The following is a 23,195-nucleotide window of genomic DNA, read 5'->3' on the forward strand; positions in this document are numbered from 1 at the left end:
ATCATCTGTTAGCATATTCGATCATTTTTGTGAATTATATGTAGTTTACAGTTTGGCATTATATAGTACCACTCTCGCCACATCGATGCCACCTGGTGTTGAAAATCTGTAAATTATTACGGCAACCATCAACCTTTTATCTGTCTCTTTATGATTGTTACTACTACAACATACAACTTTCATATCTAGGATTATTTCTTCTAATGACATAATATATTTTTTGTGTGTCCACTATCTTGGTTTTGTAACTCATTTTTATTTTATATATAGCTATGTATTTTTATATTGTTTTCTGTAGATATGAAATGGTAATGTCCGATATGTGTAATACTGGAATAATTAAGTCAGCTTGCATCCAGTGAATGACTTTTTCCTCGTGACCTGCTCGCCATTTTGCAGACTGCACATATTTAACATTAGGACGCTGAGCACTCAAATACATAACTCATTCATTAACAACTACAAATAAATTCTACACCATCACGACACATATTTTCTGTGAAAATCTGCTGAAGTCTAGATCAGGGCCAGTAGCAGTTATGGCAGTGTTTTAGCTGCTGCACATAAGTTGGTAATGCATCCATTCCATGCAGCCAACTGGATGATACTTCCACATACCCAATCAGAGATGAAAGAAACAGGAAATGTATTTCTTACACCAAAATTGAAACCATTCTCTCTTTCACTGTTTTTCATAGTTTATTTGTAGTTTTGTTCCTGTATCTCTTCTGATTATTGCTGGGAATGGAATGATGTCAGTAACTTGGTGCTCCATGGCGACATGATGCAGTGGTGTATGTCTCATAGTATCATTGTGGAAGAAATGTGGAAAAATAGCTCTAAAAAGAGTCTACAGTTGCTATCAATGGTGTAGTGTGGATATGTAGCAGAAGTAGCCACTTTATAAAGTGTTCCATCTGTAAGTAGTCCTGGTTTACAGGAAACAAAAATTAGTACAATTCTGCAGCTGACGTATTTGTGTTATGTGTAAGTGCAGATCCAGGTTTATATTCCACTAACTGGAGTTGGTTAAGCAAACTGTTGTTGATTGGAGGCAATTTATGGGGATGTTTGTGTTGAAATGTGCCTGAGACAGAATGACAAACTTGGTGGTGAACAAAGTTGAGATTGACAAGTCTCAGTCCTGCAAAAAAAGTTCGGGATGGGGGACACACAGAAAGGTTGCTGAGTGTTTGGAGGCATACACAGAGGATCTTACAAAAGTTCCTTTCGTGTTGTGCCGTGTGGCCAAAAGCTGCTGAGCTGGAAATCATTACACAGAACAATAATTTCTGACTTTTTTTCAATGAATAAGTGCCTGAAAAATAAGGATTTTAAGCACCTCACTGTCAACAACAAATTGACCTTTAAGAATGCAGTGACAGGAGCACATACTCATACCACAGAGGGCATATTAGCTGCCATTAAATGGTCCTTGTGCAGCACAAGGAATTGGAAGACATTTTTAAAGCTTCTTGTTCAAACACATGTGGAAGAAGCAGAACCAAAATGACTCAGATCTATTTTTATGTTTTTTGTGTGCTGCTGCTTTGATCTACAGTTCACATGAATAAAATTTCTTTCAGTTTAATTTTTGCATTTTTCTGTTCACAATTCTCATTCCGACCATAAGCAGCAATTTTATTGGCACTATGTTTCCACAAATATTTGACTGTTTCTGTAATTACATTACTAATTACAAGAAAGCAGTTAGGTTGAAATGTGACAGCTTGACTCGAAAACATTAAATTAATAATATTCATCGTCACAAATATTACATTTGTTTTTCCCAAACATGTCACAAATTATGAATGTGTGGTTAGACTGGGAGCTCATAAAACAGCTTACACTGCTGCAGGCGAAATGAGTAGTAATTACATTAATACACACTGTTTTATCACATATTTCACATTTTCTTTCTGGACACACTACGAATTATGAGCCTGTTGTCATGTTGGGAGATAATAGCACACTTTAAATTGCTGTGAGTGAAACAAAGAGCAATTAAATTTATAATCGAGGTCGACAAAAATATTTGATCATTTCTTCTGCATGTGTTGTTATTTCTGAGGTAGTGGTACATTCACATGAAAAGGTGATGATATTTCTTTGTCTCCTGTTTCAAAACACATCATCTGTCTGATGCTCTCACACTGGCTGCACAGAACAAGTAGCTGACACACCCTTCTCTTTCCCACGACATCTCACAGTAAGCACTAACAACACTGCTGCATGAAACACGTAGGTAGCCACAGCCCTATTCTTAGACTTTTATTGTAAAAATCTTCAATGTAACTACAGCATTAAATATTTTATTAAACTCACTGATGAGAATTGTAAGTGGCATTTATTTTAATAAAACCAAATATTTTGTGTCTCCCTCAATCAAGCAACAGTAAATTAACTTTGGTCTGCTGCTATGGTCTACATCTCAGAGCTAACAGTGATCAGTGAAATGGATTGATGAACTGGTACATACAGACACCCAACATTTAACTGTTTACCATTCTTATATTACATTAAAAGATAGGCATACACTACACACACATTAAGACATTTGGGCCAAATCATACACTATCAGTATAATTTCAGATGTAATCCTAACCCATGCACTCATACATAGTGTTTCATACAACAAGAGGAAGAAACTGTGGCGGTGTGGAACAAATCGGAGTATACACCTACATTAACAAAAGAGAAGCAAATTGTTGGAACTTAATCCAACAATAAACTATCACTATACTGCTTTATGTTCATGCACAAAACAGATAAATTTAAACTGAATAAATTACACAGTAAGCTGTAGAATCCTCAGACAAAACAGCTGCTGTTAGTCTTATTTTGCTCGCTTAATATTTGATTGATTACACCGGTGTTTTTCAAATATAATACAGAGTCCTGCTTGGCAAATGTCGGTACATCTACATTTATACTCCGCAAGCCACCCAACGGTGTGTGGAGGAGGGCACTTTACGTGCCACTGTCATTACTTCCCTTTTCTGTTCCAGTCGCGTATGGTTCGCGGGAAGAACGACTGTCTGAAAGCCTCCGTGTGCGCTCGAATCTCTCTAATTTTACATTTGTAATCTCCTCGGGAGTTATAAGTAGGGGGAAGCAATATATTCGATACCTCATCTAGAAACGCACCCTCTCGAAACCTGGCTACACCACGATGCAGAGCGCCTCTTTTGCAGAGTCTGCCACTTGAGTTTGCTAAACATCTCCGTAACACTATCACGGTTACCAAATAACCCTGTGATGAAACGCACTGCTCCTCTTTGGATCTTCTCTATCTCCTCCGTCTACCCGATCTGGTTCGGATCCCACACTGATAGAGCAATACTCAAGTATAGGTCCAACGAGTGTTTTGTAAGCCACCTCCTTTGTTGATCGACTACATTTTCTAAGGACTCTCCCAATGAATCTCAACCTGGTACCCGCCTTACCAACAATTAATTTTATATGATCATTCCACTTCAAACTGTTCCGCACGCATACTCCCAGATATTTTACAGAAGTAACTGCTACCAGTGTTTGTTCTGCAATCATATAATCATACAGTAAAGTATCCTTCTTTCTATGTATTCGCAATACATTACATTTGTCTATTTAAGGGTCAGTTGCCACTCCCTGCACCAAGTGGCTATCTGCTGCAGATCTTCCTGCATTTCGCTACAATTTTCTAATGCTGCAACTTTTCTGTATACTACAGCATCATCTGCGAAAAGCCGCATGGAACTTCTGACACTATCTACTAGGTCATTTATATGTATTGGTATTGATCTGTATAACTATTATGAACCAGAAATGGTAACTGCTGTTACATCAGAATACCATCTCCAATACTGAAATGCGCAGCTTTCTTTGTAATGCTTATACACACTTTACGACTTAGAGAAGCATGTTATGGTGTAATCATTGATTCATAATTAATGTTCGTAGCTTGTAGATAAATAAAGTCAACGTACCTTGTGAAACATTATTGTGAACTGGTGCTGGACTCCTTTGAAGCCATTACACAAAAGTAAATTAAATTCACCTAGATGCAAGCATACCATTTTACAATTTAAATCAACACGAATGATATATCTAAATAGAATGCTGCATATTTTATACAATTTTCCCATATATTTTCAATGGTAATTTACTTGTCAAATGGCACAGAAGATGATTTAAAATCAGAATCAGTATCCGTAACAAAACAAAATAATCCCATAGATCAGTCTGTATTGCCTCTACAACCAGAAAGGATACTGCTTAAGCAATTAACTCCTCAGAAATTAATGGCACTCCTGTAACTATCTGCACCAAAGCTAGAGGTTTACACAACCCACCTTTATAAGTGGTTGTAGCATAAAAGCACCATTACACTTCAATTACACTAACTTTGTGGGTCATGTGCAGTAGGTTGAATGGTAGTGGACCAATTGCAGTTGTCTACACACGGTAGGAGGGGAAGGGAAGGAGACCCAAATACATACATCACTGCTGCAGCCACCACGACTGCTCTCCCCACCACCAACAAAGACAGCGACAAAATTCGGTAAGCAAATTTCTGGTGTGCACACAACTGTTGATCAGATGAGGAATTGGCATGTTATGTACGAGCTGGCAACTCCAACCCAAAACACATGTCAATCACAAAGTTATTTTAATTGAATTATAGTGATAATTCAGACGAGACTCATATCTTGTTCTGTAGTGTGTTTTACAGTCATGCCTTGCACATACTTAAAATTTCACACCATCATCATCGTTTTACAATTCCAGTTTCCCGGGTGTTGTGTACAAGCGCTCGCCATTGCCTTCTGTCTTCATACATCACCTATTCCAGGACAGCTTCCCATTTGTGTCCCTCCTCCTCAACCTCTTGCCTTACATTCTCTATCCAGCGTTTTCCCGGTCTTTCCTGTGGTCTTCTTACTATGAGGTTTGCGTTGAAATACCTTTTCGCAGGTCCTTCGCTGTTCATTCTCATTATGTGCCCAGACCGCTGAAGCCTGCGTTTCTTTATGACACTGCTGACATGAACCTTAATACCAGCTATTTTTCTATTACCTCATTCCTGATTGTGTCCTTTCTAGTTGTTTGGTTCATAGTGCTAATTAATCTCATTTCTGTTGCCTGAATTCTACTAAGGTCTTTACTTAGTAGGGTACATGTTTCTGCACCATATGTTAGGATTGGTATGAAATATGTGTAGTACATCGACACTTTTCTTTTTCAGAAGAAGATTTCTGTTTTGACCGAAAAAATTGGATGCTTTCTGTGTCTTGCTGAGTATTTCCTGCTTACTGGAGTTGCCTCTTGAGATCATGCTTCCTAGGTACTTGAAATGGGAAACAGATTCTACTTTGACTCCTTCCAGAAACATACTTGCCGTCGTTCCTTGACTATTGATGGTTGTTTCTACTGTCTCTGTTTTACTTATTTTTTGTCAGAAATTTCTGAATATGTTGTTCTAATCATTAAGTTTCCTCCGTGCTTCAGCTTCTGCCCATACTATCAAATTATCTGCAAATACCAGGGAATTTGATTCATCACCTATTTTCTTTATGGATTTTATGATCTTTTCCATTACTATTACAAACAGGAGCAGTGATAGGCCACTTCATTGTTGGAAACCTCTCTTGTTTCAAACCATTTTGATCATCCGTTGCCTATCTAGACACAGCTGTAATACTTTTTGTACAGCACCTTGAGTTTATCAATTAGGTACTTTGGCACCTATAGTTCTTCCAAACATTTCCATATTTTGTTTAAAGGAACACTCTCATGCTCTTTTCCGGTGTCTACAAATCCAATCACAAGATTTTTTCCATATTCCCAGTACAATTCTGTCAGCATTCTTATTGTAAAAATTAGATCAATAGTACCTCGGTCTTTCCTGGACCCATGTTGTTCTTCCTCAAGCAAAGGTTCTACTATCTTTTTAAGGCTAATTTCTATGATCTTTTCTAACAGCTTCAGGGTGTGTGACAGCAGCATGATGACTCCCTTAAAAACCAGTGATAACACACTATATAGCCAACATACGCCTAATATTCCAGCTATCTTTATCATGTCTGAACTGAGATCATCAAAGCCTGCTGACTTTCCATTCTGAATGCTCTTTAATGCTGTTTCTGCCTCACATCATGTTACTGGGCATCCATTGGTCTGGACTTCATTAAATAGTCTACAGTCTCTGATAGTTGTGGTGACCTCATCTCCATTCAGCAGCATGTTGAAGCACTTTTTCCATTTCACCCCTAATCCCTCCCTCTGTTCATATAAGTTACCATCATCTATTTCCACTGCATTTAATTTTTGGTACTTTTACAGTAATTTCCTAATTCCCTGACAGTTGTCCGCTATCCTTGTGATAAAATCTTCCCAGCACTTTTCCTCTTCTTCCCGGATAAGTCTTTTTACAGCTAGTTTCTTTCCCCTTTATTCCTGAGCTAGATGTTCAATTGCTAATTCATTTTGTCTATCTTCTACTTTCTGTCTTTCATGGTCTCCATTTCTTTTCAGTATGTTCCTATCTTTAATTGATGCCTTTACCCGATCATTCCACCAAGGTGTTTCTTCTATTTTGGTGTGGCACTCGTTTTTCCACAGATGTCCATGGCTTTCTTTAACAAGGGTTTCTTTGAATACTGTTCTTCCACTACTTCCCATTTCTGTTTTGGATAATTTTGCTATTATTCGTGCTTTATAGTTTCTTTACTTTTCCATGTCCTTTAATAACCAAGTCTTAATCTTTGGCATTCTGTTTTGTTTCAGATTTGGCATCTGAACATCTTAGGTCAGCAATTAATACCCAATGGTTGCTACTTAGACACTCACTGGGTACAACTTTAACATTTGTAACATACTGACCAGCTTTTCTATCAGTGATGATGAAGTCTGTCATAATCTTGAGCTTGCCATCCAAGCTGTATCTCATTATCTTATGACTTTCCCTCTTTTGATATTGTGTGTTCTGTATGACTAAGTTGTTTCTCACACAGAAATCAATTAGCTTCTCTCCTTCCGGGTCTCTGTCTTTCTTTACCACCTTGAGCATTCAGATCACCCATAAAGACAGTGTTCTCCTCTGTTCTGCCTTGGTTGTGGCATCATACACAACCATTAACCCAGCTCAAAGGAGATAGAGCCACCTTCCCTATCATTCACTTGAGTAACTCTTGCCTGGCGCATCCATCATGCTGTGGAGTGGGCATCCTCTGCATCAGTAGGCCGGTGTGAAAGGATGGCTAAGGTATGGCAGGACACAGCTTCATGGGGTGTAATGTGGATGCCTGTCCTGGGTTGAGGACAAAGACCTTAATGACATTTTTGGAAGAGGAGGAGACCTTAGGAATGGCAGAGATGGCAGATGAGGCAACCCATCTTCCCTGAGGGTAATTAAAAGAGGACACCCCTGCCTTGTGGAGAAGAGGGATCTTCAAAGACTAAGGGAGTAAACCCTGAAAGAAAATCCTCACCAGAAGGAAGAATGAATTTCACACTATACTGCCTGTATTTACTTTCTGAACTGAACGTGTTTAGCCATTATGACCATTTTCAATTATCACAAATATAACAAGAATAAGGTCGTATGTTTCCGTTAACATGCATCATTAAGTTCGCACTGCAGGATTATAACTGTCTTAAGACTTTCTTCACTATTTGATGGTTAACATCATACATTCCTTAAAAGAAACATGTACCATCCAAAGAAACGTAAAATACACAAGAAACAAACACAACAATTACATTAAAGGCCACAATTACTGGCTGCAGCTGACTGGTAACTAAATGTAAATGTCACGTGACTGGGGCCTCCCGAAGGGTAAACTGTTTGTTGGGTCCAAGTCTTTCGATTTGACGCCACTTCAGAGACTTGCGTGTCGATGTGGATGAAATGATGATGATTAGAACAACACAACACCCAGTTCCTGAGCGGAGAAAATCTCCGGCCCAGCCAGGAATCGAACTCAGGCCCTTAGGATTGACATTCTGTCACACTGACAATAGGGCAGACTTGTGCAGTGATAGTTGTACCATAAACAACAAACTGTCAATAACTTTTGTTATACAATTTAGGTATAGTGCCAGGAATTCAAAATGTGCCTTCACTTATTTGATCAGCTAGTTGTGATAACACCTCACAAACCTAACACTTCATCAGAAATAGTATGCGAACATAACATTTTCTGCACCTCATGTGCTAATGCTCCTACCCTAACTAAATCGTTCACAAAACATTTCTATTTTTTCAAAATCCAGTTTCCACTGTCTCAAATACAATTATGTCAATAATCTTCATATTTGTTCCATGTTTGATGCCAATGAAAAACTTTGTAATTTCTGGGCCTTGTCCTTACAAGGGAACCACCCCATCGCACCCCCCTCAGATTTAGTTATAAGTTGGCACAGTGGATAGGCCTCGAAAAACTGAACACAGATCAATCAAGAAAACAGGAAGAAGTTGTGTGGAACTATGAAAAAAATAAGCAAAATACACAAACTGAGTAGTCCATGTGCAAGATAGGCAACATCTAGGATAGTGTGAGCTCAGGAGCGCCGTGGTTAGCGTGAGCAGCTGCGGAATGAGAGGTCCTTGGTTCAAGTCTTCCCTCGAGTGAAAAGTTTAATTTTTTATTTTCAGACAATTATTATCTGCCCGTCCATCCATGATTACCACTCCTCCAGGTTGTACACCTCTTGTGCAACCGTTAGATGTGTGTGGTTTTCGGCAAGTGAAATACTTTGTGAAAAGATTCTATGATTTTGCGAAGCTGCAAAGGTACACAGAGCAGTATTGTTTATGTGATCGTGTGTCAATTATGAAAGTTCAGGCAGTCACACATAATCAACTTCGCTCTCCAAAATTCCAGGACATGTTCAGATTTGCTTGGACATATGCAGGATTTGACAGTCTACACACGGAAAAATTTGAAAGCATTAAAAACACATGTTTTGACCGAGCACAGGGAAAACTGTGCGACTGTGAAACCGTTGCATTCATTTGCTGAAGTTTATGTGACAAACTTATGTTTTCATCACTTTTTTGGGACTGGTTATCACATCCACAACAAAACCTAAATCGGGCAAGGGAGAAGAACCTTTTTACCCATTCGGCAAGTGTACAAGCTAAGTTAGGTAAGTCAACAACATATTCCTGTCATGTGACGCACATGCCGTCACCAGTGTCGTATAGAATATATCAGACGTGTTTTACTGTGGAGGAATCGGTTTGACCTACGACATTGCGATCAAATGTTTTCGGTTCCCATTGGAGAGGCACGTCCTTTCGTCTACTAATCGCACGGTTTTGCGGTGCGGTTGCAAAACAGAGACACTAAACTTATTACGGTGAACAGAGATGTCAATGAATGAACGGACAGATCAAAATTTTGCGAAAATAAAGAAAGTAAAATTTTCACTCGAGGGAAGACCTGAACTAAGAACCTCTCATTCTGCAGCTGCTCACGCTAACCACGGGACCACGGCACTCCTGAGCTCACACTATCCTTGATGTTGCCTATCTTGTGCATGAACTACTCAGTTTGTATATTTTGCTTATTTTTTTCATAGTTCCACACAACTTCTTCCTGTTTTCTCGATTGATCTGTGTTCAGTTTTTCAATTGATCTGTGTTCAGTTTTTCAAGGCCTATGCACTGTGCCAACTTATAACTAAATCTGAGGGGGGTGCGATGGGGAGGTTCCCTTGTTAGTACCATATTTTTCTGCCTACACAAGAATATAAAATATAATCAAACACTTTTGTTAAATCAGTGTAGATTCCAACTGCCTCTTGTTCTCTTTTAGCCATTATAAAACCTTACACAAAGAAGAACAAATTTTATTTACCAATACCAATCAACTTTCCAGACAACCAAATCACTGAACTGATAAATTCTTCATTATTATGGATTACTACTCTTTCACATAGACCTAGCAACTTAAAAAACATTCTGAGGAATAAAATCTGCAATTCTTCACATTACAGCTTCTTCTGAAGATACCATAAATTGTAATACAGCCACAGAGCAATCTAGAAATTGTAAGGTTGAAATCTTCACTCATCGATAATTTAATCCACACTTGTTGTTTACACATGTGTAATAACTGTCCCCATGTTATTTAGATCTAGCTTGCCCATTAATCACAGGCCAGGTGTCACATATGTTCTCAGAAATCCATAATCTCTTTCTATACTGCATATACCTAAACAGTATGATGACACTACAAATTTGTATTGGGTGTGAAACTTTGGGGTCTAGTGTAGCAGGGGATACAACCCGTCGGCTTTGGACGATGACGTCACAAGTCGCCAGAGAGCAGTTTACCATTTTCGCTTTTGCTGTTATGTATCAGTTTCGTTCTTTTACTGATTGCTTAATAAAGTGGATCTGTTTATTCTATCTCGTGAGATTTTTTTTTTAAAAAAAAAAAGCCAAAAAACACTTATCAGCCACTGAAGGGAGCTACAACACTAAGAAGAATCGCTTCTCAATTGGCCACTTGTGACGTCATTGTCCAAAGCCGACGGGTTGTATCCCCTGCTACACTAGTCCCAAACTTTGTAATGTGGGTATGACACTTCATGATACTCCTCACATTTCCTTTCCACGACATTCCAGCTGGTAAAAGTGGAGAATACAGACAGTTCTATTTATTACATGCTGGCAGAGCAATCTTCGTAGCACTTGGCATATGGTGTGAAGCATGTAAATACTTCAACAGCCACACAGAGAGTATTAGGTAGATGACATATTACAGAGCAGCAAATTGAAAACAACATGTCTCAATTGTGCAGTAACTTTGCGATGTGCAACATCAAAAACAAATTTATATTCTGTCCTAGTTTCCCTTATTACAAATGATTGAAGCGATTTCACAGCTCTACAATAACTTTATCATTTGAGATATTTTCACACACATACAAAAACTCAAAAGTTTTTTTAGGCATTCACAAATGTTCGATTTGTGCCCCTTTAGTGATTCGGCAGACATCAAGCCGATAATCAAGTTCCTCCCACACTCGGCGCAGCATGTCCCCATCAATGAGTTCGAAAGCATCGTTGATGCGAGCTCGCAGTTCTGGCATGTTTCTTGGTAGATGAGTTTTAAACACTGAATCTTTCACATAACCCCACAGAAAGAAATCGCATAGGGAGAGCGTGGAGGCCATGACATGAATTGCTGATCATGATCTCCACCACGACCGATCCATCGGTTTTCCAATCTCCTGTTTAAGAAATGCCGAACATCATGATGGAAGTGCGGTTGAGCACCATCCTGTTGAAAGATGAAGTCGGCGCTGTCGGTCTCCCGTTGTGGCATGAGCCAATTTTCCAGCATGTCCAGATACACGTGTCCTATAACATTTTTTTCGCAGAAGAAAAAGGGGCTGTAAACTTTAAACCGTGAGATTGCACAAAACACGTTAACTTTTGGTGAATTGCGAATTTGCTGCACGAATGCGTGAGGATTCTCTACCGCCCAGATTCGCACATTGTGTCTGTTCACTTCACCATTAAGAAAAAATGTTGCTTCATCACTGAAAACAAGTTTCGCACTGAACGCATCCTCTTCAATGAGCTGTTGCAACCGCGCCGAAAATTCAAAGCGTTTGACTTTGTCATCAGGTGTCAGGGCTTGTAGCAATTGTAAACAGTAAGGCTTCTGCTTTAGCTTTTTCCGTAAGATTTTCCAAACCATTGGCTGTGGTACGTTTAGCTCCCTGCTTGCTTTATTCGTCGACTTCCGCAGGCTACGCGTGAAACTTGCCCGCACGCGTTCAACCGTTTCTTCGCTCACTGCCGGCCGACCCATTGATTTCCCCCTTACACAGGCATCCAGAAGCTTTAAACTGCGCATACCATCGCCAAATGGAAAGTTGGTGGATCGTTGTTGAACTTCGTCCTGAAGTGTCGTTGCACTGTTATGACTGACTGATGTGAGTGCATTTCAAGCACAACATACGCTTTCTCGGCTCTTGTCACCATTTTGTCTCACTGCGCTCTCGAGCGCTCTGGCGGCAGAAACCTGAAGTGCGGCTTCAGCCGAACAAAACTTTATGAGTTTTTCTATGTATCTGTAGTGTGTCGTGACCACATGTCAATGAATGGAGCTACAGTGAATTTATGAAATCACTTCAATAATTTGTAATATCCCTGTATATCCCAAGAAATGGTAAACTGCGGGGGAATAAACTCCAAACCATATTGAAACCATGCAATTTGCTATATAAAAGTACCACATTGTAAATATATGGGCATCCTGATAGGCACTGTTGCTATTCTTAGATTTAGCCCCCATTAACTGAGACAGCAGTTCGCATTTTAATCTCTGCATGAGGCATCCCAGGGGTTAGTTAATTTCCCTCATTTAATTTTTGCTGTGACAATTAGAAGCCCCAATTTCAGTGTATAAAGTAGGAGAGCATCTAACTATCATGTCCTCCACATCTGAAAAGTAAAGGAATGCCTTTGAATTCTATTCAAAGTTATGCATGTATGTTGTGTATTCCACACCATGTGCCCAGGATTTTATATTTTAGATCTGGTAGCTTGTAAACAAAAACAATGATGTTTACATTTGTTCCCGCACATCTTGAATGTAGCACTATTTGAGGGTACTCAAACAACAACTGAAATTTGGATAGTTTGAAGCACACACATGGTCATCTTCAAAATACCCACTGAAGGAAGTACATAATTATGCCACGCTTTAATGTATGGTAACTGAACCATTTTCTCTCTTTTACACTAAGGGCTTCACATTAAATGATTGCTCATAACATTATCATCCTAAAATAACAGAACAGTTACAATGGAATGACACTAAAATGAACAACTAACAGTACAACTAGCGGAACAAACAACCAATTGGCCAAACACCAACTGGATGAAATTTCACTCCTCTGAACAAGAAATTGCAGCAATCTACATCATCTCAACAGTAAAAAGAATTTAAAAAGACACCAGTTACCCTAAGCAAAGTATATGCTACACTCAAAGTATGTGAGAAGAATGTGTACAGAAGCAAGATCATTTTCATTTGCAGGTAATGTGTTAGCAAGTGTGCCATCACAACATGCATCCCACACAACTGTGAAATTGTTAACAGTTGTTCTGTGAACCTCTGCTGAGTCTGTAAAGCAAGGGGACATGTCCTTGACAAGCTGCAGCCTTTGATCAATCTGGGTTGTGCTTTAGTAGTGTAACTTACTGTTCTGCACATGGAGGGCAGAAATACATGTTTCAAACCCAATGAAGTACACAGTTTTCACCTGTCACATATCAGTAGAAGGTTGAGAACGGGATTATTTCGTATGTCAGTACATCAATTATCAAGAATGTGTGTCACATGCCATGCATTATCATCAAATGCACTTCAGTTTTTCGGCTAGATTCTGTTACAAGTAATGGCCTTATGTTCTAAATATTTACTAGCGTTGCTTGGCACCTTTTAATACCCAACAAGAATAATATGACCTATAGAATCCTATAAAATCACTCTTAATCCCTTTCCAATTTGTATCAGTAACCCAACTATCAATTAACATATTTATGTACCATTCAGTTTCGTATACTTAAGATAAATGCAATGAAAATTTAATACAAAGACATGCCTATAGGTTTGTTTATATTTAATTCAACAGGCCGAACGAAATCTGTGTAGGCCTGCATACTTTTTTTTCGGAGAGCGACAAAAGCGAACACATTACGACACACTATAACATGTTCTCGCCTAAAACGAAATATTGTCAAATCATAGGGTACGAATCAGCGACCGTAGTATCACAAACACAAGAGGCATCTACTGTAAGCTGCAAACAAAGATGTGTGTATGGGAATGACGAACATAAATGTAGTAACCTGTTAGTATAATGAAAATATTCACTTTTTTATGAAATGCTTACCTCCGTCACATCAAATTTCTCGAAAGTACACATACTTACAGAGGGCACCCTTCGTGGTAATGGCATACGCGGAAGGACGCACCAATATGCACAGTAGTAATGTTAGCACTAAAATTCGTGGAATGGCAATACTTACTCCATTTTCGTAAACTTTCTCCTGCACACTAGGTGCGCGACGCTTTTGAGCGACTAGTTCCCCATTTTTACGGCGATATAGAACGAGAGAAATTTTTCACGTGCTTCTTGTATCGTGTCATGGGGACGAATGGGTGGATGAATACTAGAGCGCTCATATGTAGTTATCCTCCTCCGCGTGCTACTTCAGTATTCGTAACAAATACTACTTTACCAGCTTTCCAAAATCAAAATTGATCGGATTAAAGTGTGTAATTATTACAGTAAATTATATGAAACACTTAGCTGATTGAAAAAAATACAAATTTCGCTTGTTATATGGGACTACTTTTTTGTGCGAATGTCATTGCTTCCACCTGTCACAATGTTGCATCAGAAACTTATATGACGTCATTGATGTTTTGTATTTGGGTTCCTTTAATACATATGTTGAAGACAGTACCAATTTCTCGGTAAATCTCTAAAAAGTACATCCATCTGAAATTTAAAAGCTACCTGTGTCTATTTTTATGACAGCGTCCTTTTCTTTATTCGTCATATGGTGTGGACGTTTAATCGAAAACTTACAGCCTCCGCAAATGTCTGAAAGCCAAATATTTTGTAGAACGTTTCTGTCGTATTGACTTGATCATCGATCAGAAATACTTTTTGTAATTAACAGCAATATCACCACGGTATCAAAACAGGTCAGGTGCAACTTTCATGCCCTAGCGCTGTTTATAGTGCAACAAAAGCAACGTAAAGCGTTGTCTATGCAACCATGTTCGTGTAACCAATGTAGTTTTGGTAGGTTTATGAACTTCCAACACATACAGCTTTATGGGGCACTCAACCATGTTCCAGTTTGTTTTGCAATGGCCCTTATTACAACTTTTAACTCTTCCAACAGTCTGAGCTTCAAATAACTTAAATACTCGGGCCCACGCATCGTTCAAAACTAGACGAAAAAATGAGGTGTCGGTATGCAAAACGTTTGTCTGTACGTAACGTAAGACTGAGGCAGTATAATCCCCAACTTTCGATCTCATAGTTCCAGTTTGCAGAGTGTTCAAGACATTTCTGACGAAAATGTACTAGACAATTAAAAGCGCCTTTTTTTCGATTTGCTGCACAAGACCACTGTTTTTGACGTGAAAAATGGATATTTTGGAGGCATCTCAGATTAATGCACAAGTAATTTCTGCTGGTATACCTACGGGGCACAAAATACAACATAAATTTCCAGGACACAATACTGCTTGGTTAATTGTTATGGTACCGAGTGCATCGAGTAAGAAACTCTTTCCTGGATAACATCTTACGCGGTCAACAGTGGTCGTGTTACTTCACGTCATGGTTTGCGAAGTTCCGCTGAAGTTAGCAAGCTAGAGGGAAGTGAGTGTACAGATAATCAGGGCTGGTCTAAGCCCCAAGACGCAAGCGTCAGGAGCCGTTACTGGGGGTGCCATACTGAGACGCACACCGGTGCAAAATTTTTGCGCAGGGTGTTTCATAACTAGTAGCAGAAACTGACACATGTATACTTATATGATATCAGAAGCAAAAACGTTCCAATAAATATGCGTGTGCAAACAAGCCGTCTGTGAGATAATAAGCAACATTGGGAGTTCATAAAAGTGATGATGGTTAATGGCGTTCCTCACGTATTGTTAAATGAGCCGTAATGGTTTTGGAAGAGTGAGATACACGTTGTAATGTGTGGTTACCAGCCACCACTGACTCCAGCATCAAATATTCTCATAGTCATTATAAAGGTATTTGAAATACAGTAAAAACTGCCGATTAACGTCTCCATCTAATGGGCCTCAATTTCGTCCAAGACTTACTTAATAATAAATACAATACTACTTCAGCAAGTTCATAGAGTATATGAGAACAATACATGTCATAATTTATAGGCCCTACATGTGTACTTGTTAAAGGAGCATTCAGTGGTCGACTACACAACATTTTATTAACACAATATTTCTCTATTGTACCGCGCATAAATTTGTGTTTTCCTTTTCAGTAGCATAAATTAAAATTTTTAACATCTTGAACAGGTTTCAACCACTTCCGTGGAAAATTTTCTGAAATACTTGTTGTTCTCACGTAACTTAAAACTTGCGCAGTTAAACAATTTCAGTTATTTAAAACACCACTGTAAAATTAGATGCTACTTTTCGTATTTATGTCCCACCTTTTCCAATGAGAAGTGATATAATTTGTAAGTTATGTAACTGAAAATTTTCACTGTTCAATAAAAAAAACAGATTTTATACTTTCATTTTTTACATCCACTTTAACAAATTTAACTTAAACAGGAATTGTTCCTCCTTCTAATATTTAGCACTGGAATAAGATTAAATATTTTTTAAACGCACTTCCACAATTACTAGATTAAGATTGTAATGAAAGTTCTTTTCCAAAGAGTCCAAGTAATGTCGGAGAGAAAGGTGGAGGAGTGTTTGGGAAAATCAACCTGAACTGGACTGAAGAAAAATATATGTTTACTAGTACATTAATTCTTGTCATTATTGACTAGCCCAAATTATGAACTCATTGTAACTCATGGTGCACTTGAATAAGTGTGTATGAGTACAGTGGTTGGTTTTGGGGAGGGGACCAAACTGCGAGGTCACTGGTCCCATCGCATTAGGGAAGGGTGGGGAAGGAAGTCGGCTGTGCCCTTTTAAAAGGAACCATCCCGGCATTAGCCTGAAGCGATTTAGGGAAATAGTGGAAAACCTAAATTAGGATGGACAGACAGGTTTGAACGGTTCAAAATGGTTCAAATGGCTCTAAGCACTATGGGACTTAACACCTGAGGTCATCAGGCCCCTAGACTTAGAACTACTTAAACCTAACTAACCTAAGGACATCACACACATCCATGCCCAAGGCAGGATTCGAACCTGCAACCGTAGCAGCAGTGCGGTTCTGGACTGAAGCGCCTAGAACCGCTCGGCCACAGTGGCCGGTGTTTCAACCGTCGTCCTCCCAAATGCGAGTCCATTGTGCTAACCACTGTGCCACCTCACTGAGTGGTAATGTAGATAGGCAACATACTGTTTAAGCTAAGAGGTAACTGTACAGTACGGGCATCTAATAAATGTAAAAAGGCAAGAAATTCAAACAGTCGTGTGGCTGAGCAGGTTTCAGAAATATGGGCTCATTGTTCCCCTTACGTAAACAAACCAGCCATGGAAAGGCCTAATTACAATCCTTATGTAAACAAACCGACCACTTACATCTTTATCCAGTGTTTATTTAAGTTGAATGTATTATCCTAGTTACTATAATCTATGACGCACAATGGCCGCAGCCGGCCAGTGTGGCCAAGCGGTTCTAGGAACCGCACAACCGCTAAGGTCTTAGGTTCGAATCCCGCCTCGGGCAAGGGTGTGTGTGATGTCCTTAGGTTAGTTAGGTTTAAGTAGTTCAAGTTCAGGCGACTGATGACCTCAGATGTTAAGTCCCATAGTGCTCAGAGTCATTTGGACCAAAATGGCCGCCTCACATTCAAGGTCATTCTCCTTCGCTCCCCTTCCCTCCCCTCCCCTCCCCACCCCTCCCCTCCCCTCCCCACCCCATCCTCCCTTCCTCTTCCTTCTAGAACAACTGGGTGGCAGGAAATTCAAATGTGCGGTATCCTACTGACTGTGTGGGAGCCAGTTAGCTTAATTATTATAATTTGTAACTTAAAATGACATCACAGTTAAACATGGCTCTCCGTACGTTATGGCATTACAGTGTATGTGAGATAATGGCGGGAAATTCAAAAAATTCAAGTGATATAGCATGCATCTACCAGTATTGTGTTAAAAAAAACACACCAGCACATTGCTAGTACAGAAGGTATACAGGGTGAAAAGTATTTAAACCGACAAACTCGGGGAGGTTGTAGAGGACATCAAAACAAATATTTTTCCCTAATGTCATTTTGTCCTATGAGGAGTATTTAAACCAGTAGAGGAAGGTTTCTCTGGCGGCAAATTAATTAAACAAAGAAACACTTTTCCATTTTTTTATGACCAAGAGACAACACACTAACACAACCCAATTTCAGTTACAGTAGATTGTCAAAAATGCCTCCATTGACACGTAAACAAAGGTTACACTGTCGATTCATGTTCTGTCTGACACGGGCAAAAACCCCAGGAGTATCCTGAATTGTTCCCGCTGCTGCTACTATCTGGGCAACCAGATTTTCTTCTGATGCAACCGGAGCTACGTAAACAAGGTTGTGCATCTCTCCCCACACAAAGAAGTCCAGAGAGGATATATCTGGGGCTCGAGCAGGCCATGGTACAGGACCACCTCTGTCAACCCACATTTCTGGAAACCGTCGGTCCAGGAATCGACGCACACGACGACTGAAAGGTTCCGGCACCCCGTCATGTTGGAACTACATGCTTTGTCTTGTAGGGAGTGGGACATCTTTCAGCAATTATGGCAATGCTCTGGCAAGAAAATTGTAATAGTGCCTGCCATTTAATGACCTAGGTAGCAGATACGACCCACACATTAACGAAGAACCGCACTTGATGAGCGCTAGTAACTGTGGCATGTGGGTTATCCTCACTCCAAACATGCGAATTGTGCATGTTGAAGACTCCATCACGCCCGAACGTTGCTTCATTGGTAAACACCTCAGAGGATGGAAATGTAGGATGCATTTCACACTGTTCCAGGTACCACTGCGAAAACTGTGCTCTGGGTGGATAATCAACTGGTTCCAGGTTGTGGATACGCTGTAAGTGAAATGGACGTAACAGTTGCTCTCGAAGGACTGTTCTTACATTCGTCTGATTCGTCACCATGTTTCGTGCAATTGCACGAGTGCTGATTGAAGGATCCCGCTCCACATGCTGCAAGACAGCTTCCTCAAATTGCAGCGTTCTTACCGTGCGACGGCGTCCCTGTCCAGGTAATCTGCTAAATGACCCGGTCTCACGCAGACATTGGTACACAGCAGGAAAGGTCGCATGATGCGGTATACGGCAATTAGGATATTGTTGTTGATAAACCCACTGTGCAGCTCGTCCGTTGTGGTGCGCTACGTAGTACGCACCAACCATATCAGTGTATTCACTCCAGGTGTATCGCTCCATTAGTAAACAGAGACAATGCACTGCTACACTGGTGGACAGCAGTTGCCTGCAACTGAAGCGCGTAATACGCCCTCTAACAACTGAAGATCGTAATACGAACTCTAACAACCGAAGAGCGTAATATGGCCTCCCATCTACCTGTTTTTGAATATGATCTTCAAACGCTCTGCTCCCAGATCCCAGTCCATTATTTAAGTACGATCTGGCTGGACAGTACTAATGGCAACGTTGGCTTCAATCGTCTCGTTCAAGCACAATGGCCGGGTTTTCTCTGTGTATATACCGATGGCTCCAAAATTCCGCAAGAAGAGTGTACAGGATGCACGTTTTTCTGCCCTCAGATCCAGATCCGCAAAACCTTCAAACTGCCTACGAGCAATTCTATTTTTACGGCGGAGACAGTGGCAGTCTTGGAAGCACTTAAGTTTGTCTCTAGCACTTACTTCCCCAAGATATTGATAGTATCTGATTCGCAAAGCGTTCTTAAAAACATTCAGTACAGTCGATGGAACAAAACAACCAACAGTTATAGCTTGGATGTGATATCTGAATATATTCGCAGCACACGCACGGGCCGGACGATCCATTTGTTGTGGGTACCTTCCCACTCTGGTATCCTCTATAATGATGAAGTTGATGCATTAGCCAAACAAGCGGCAACCTTAGGCACCGTCCTGGATCTGCACCTTCCTTATACAGACTACTTACGTGAAGTCAAGGATCACGCAAGACAACAATGGCAGGAAATGTGGAACGTTTCTCAACAGACAAAAGGCAGTTATTACGCAGTGCTACAACCTCGGATTCCTTCACAGCCGTGGTTCATGAGGAACATCTGGACCGATCCACGATTTCTACCATCATAAGATTCCGCTTCAATCATGCCTCTTTCCCACAACATCTACATCGGATCAACGTTTACAGTTCACCAGCATGTGAGTGTGATCCTGAGTCGGAAGCTGATGTCAACCACATCTTATTTATGTGCCCCAAATTTGACTGTGAACGGTTGCTCTTTCTGAAGACATTGCTGAGTATGGGCTACCATCTTCCTCAATCAGCTTCTTCTCTTTTATGTACTAAAGACGTTCGTCTATATATAGTTAATTTCATCAAGAGTACTGGTCACAATCTGTAGGTTTTAATGGTGTATGTAAATTATAAATATGCCTTGCTGATGAAGATATTTCAGAACTGGTGTGAATGGTAAGCCAAGGCACTTTTAATTATTTTCCAATTCAATTCAATTCAATTTTTAAAACATTATGTACAAACCTGTAACAGTTAAGCTTTTTATTCTTGTAAATATGCATTTCTGCATTTGTTTATTCAATTATCTGTACATTGTCACTATGTGTTGCCGATGGCTAAATTGAGTACACACTCAAAGGGCGGAAAAAAAATCCTCATAGGAAAAAATGACATTAGGGAAAAATATTTGTTTTGATGTCCCCTACAACCTTCCAGATTTTGTCGGTATAAATACTTTTCACCCTGTAGAACTTGTTCTTGCATTATCATTATATTGTGTAGCAGGACGACAGGAATGTGAGAGGGATGCACTTGCGTTTATTAAACACTGCAATCCGCAAAACATGCATCGCCATACACGTCAAGAGACATGTGAGTACACAACGCTTCTCAAGCTAGGTCGCAGCCACCACCACCGACAGCCTCCAGCGACGCCCTGCCACCGCTCGCTGCCGCCTCCGCTCATCATGAACAAGGTACTCCGGCTACAAGCTCAGTTACGCTACTGCAATGTGAGAGATAGCGCCCCCATCCACTGTAGAATGAATGATTCCAGTGCAGTGTGAGGCTAAGGGAGAAGCCACCAGCGCATGGGCATAAACACAATAACAGCCCACCACCTCAGTCACCTGCTGTAGCAGATGTAACTCGTCTCTTTGCTCCACATGCCCGAGGCGGCATCTAAAACGAACGCAGATACTCTGAGGAAGATGTATACCGCTTAGCAAAACCTCATCTAATTATAAAACTTGTCTGAGAAACGTGGATACGTGAGGTTGCTTACATCTAAGTGATGTGCAGTCTACAATGTGCGTACACTTGAAAGGTCTCTGTTGGATTCCTTTCATGTTAATTTCTTAAATCTGTTGTCATTTACGGCATAAATTCCTCTTCTAAATTTACTGTGGTGTTTCTGAGTATCTGAGAGGAGACTGAGCAGTGGAACGTGTTACTTTTACTCATAAACAAGAACGATCTGTCACACTACTATACTTTAAAACACAGTTTATATGTAATTCATGTCACACAGTCTCATACGGAACCTACATCCGCTTTCTTTTATATTAGAACTTCATCGTTTGAATACTGGACGAGTTGTTCCAGTTGTTACAGTGAACCGCATGCTTAAGCAGATGTTGTTTAGATACCAGGGCTACATTGGTGCAGCTCTTGTACTTGGATGAGTAGACAATACAGGCCCACATTTGTATTGCATATATCCTCATGGGTCATCAGATAAGCTTCCATATGCTACAATGGGCTCCGGATCACTGGCAGCAATGTCAGTTTTTGAATCCAGATGGAAACCAGATATTACGGAAGAAGAAGGCAAACAGCTTGTGAGAGATGCAATTGCAGCAGGTATATTCAATGATCTAGGATCGGGAAGCAATGTTGACTTGTGCGTCATTCGAAAAGGCAGTGTTGACTACTTACGTCCGTATGATGAAGCCAACATTAAGGGAAAGAGGCAAGCAACATACGATTTCAAGAAAGGAACTACTGCTGTTCTGTCTGCTGCATTATTTCCCATTGAAATTGAAGAATTGTCTGTAAATGTTATTGATCATGGAGAATCCATGGATATGTCAAGTTGAAAAAAAGAGAGATTAGAGCGCGCACGGAGGCTTTCAGACAGTCGTTCTTCCCGCGAACCATATGCGACTGGAACAGGAAAGGGAGGTAATGACAGTGGCACGTAAAGTGCCCTCCGCCACAAACCGTTGGGTGGCTTGCGGAGTATAAATGTAGATGTAGATGTAGATAAGATACTGTCATCCCCCTTCCCTTCTGTGTGAGAGGATGAATGAGCAAATGTATTTCTAGTTGCATGCTTGATGGTAGCAGACAAGCCTGTCTGCTAGAGAACAACAGGACCAACGTCGGAACAGGTAGCTACGCTTTCTAAAAGCAGAGAGGTTTCTATTCTTAGTATGGTCCTGTCTGTCCCTTGTCATGTTGGTATAGGAAGCTGCCTCTCTGGTCACTTCCGTTTGTATCTGTTAAGCACCCTCGGTAGGGGCCCAGGCAGTCTGTCCGCGGCGAGCGTCTGAAGTGGTAAGATCTCCGGCTAAGCGCGTCTCTGCTCAGTCCGTAGGACAATGGATTTCTTAAGTTCAGCCTAACTGAAAATTTAATCACCTTTATTTCAGGTTTTGATCTAAAATATCTAATGTTATTTTAAATTGCAAAGCAGTGTAATTCAAGTGTGAAGTTCAGAATATCTTCCAGTAGCTGCTTTGTCACTACTTTGTGAGTAAAGTGGAACCACGAGTGGATGATCCGTAACTTAAATGCGAATGTGCGTGAGATTATAACGTCTCGTCTTGACAATATTTTTCAATATAGCAACTTTTCTTCATGTTCAACCCACGTGGGGTATACTTTGTGCGACCAGTACCACATGCTTATACAATTGTTTGACCCATCAGGTTAATAGCATGACGATAGTAACCAGTTCGATGTTTTTCTTTTGTAGTTTGTGTTTCGATGTAATTTATTTTAATTATCAAAATTATTGTGGAGTTACACTCTTTGTGTAAACCAAGTTGACCACGTGAAGCATGTAGTGTAATCATCAAAGTAGCCCTCAGCTATTCTTTTTGGGAAGATTTCACAGAGAGTTAGTATGAATTTAGTATACCAGTGTGTGGTAATTTCATGACGGATAGGATTGTGCTACGAAAGTAACTTCTTTGGGTGAAAATTGAATCGGTTGGTTGTGGTTAATTTCCTCTTGCATATGTTTCAACGTTCTTCGTGTGTTATTTTATGAATGCAGTGTTGTATACTGTCTTCCAATCTTGGCTC

At 40.1% G+C, this 23,195-nt stretch overlaps 1 protein-coding gene and 1 pseudogene across 1 annotated transcript in view; one reads left to right on the forward strand and one right to left on the reverse strand.

Moving 5' to 3' along the window:
• The window catches only part of LOC124787879 (activating transcription factor of chaperone), a 47,534-nt gene extending 33,336 nt beyond the window's left edge, over positions 1-14,198 (reverse strand). Inside the window, exon 1 of the mRNA XM_047254855.1 lies at positions 14,042-14,198. The gene's annotated coding sequence lies outside the window, so the exon portion shown is untranslated. The remainder of the gene's footprint in view (positions 1-14,041) is intronic.
• A 1,505-nt stretch (positions 14,199-15,703) lies between these two features.
• LOC124789050 lies at positions 15,704-21,982 on the forward strand (annotated as a pseudogene).
• The last annotated feature ends 1,213 nt before the right edge of the window (positions 21,983-23,195 follow it).

Source organism: Schistocerca piceifrons, chromosome 3 (assembly GCF_021461385.2).
Source record: "Schistocerca piceifrons isolate TAMUIC-IGC-003096 chromosome 3, iqSchPice1.1, whole genome shotgun sequence".
NCBI lineage: Eukaryota > Metazoa > Arthropoda > Insecta > Orthoptera > Acrididae > Schistocerca > Schistocerca piceifrons.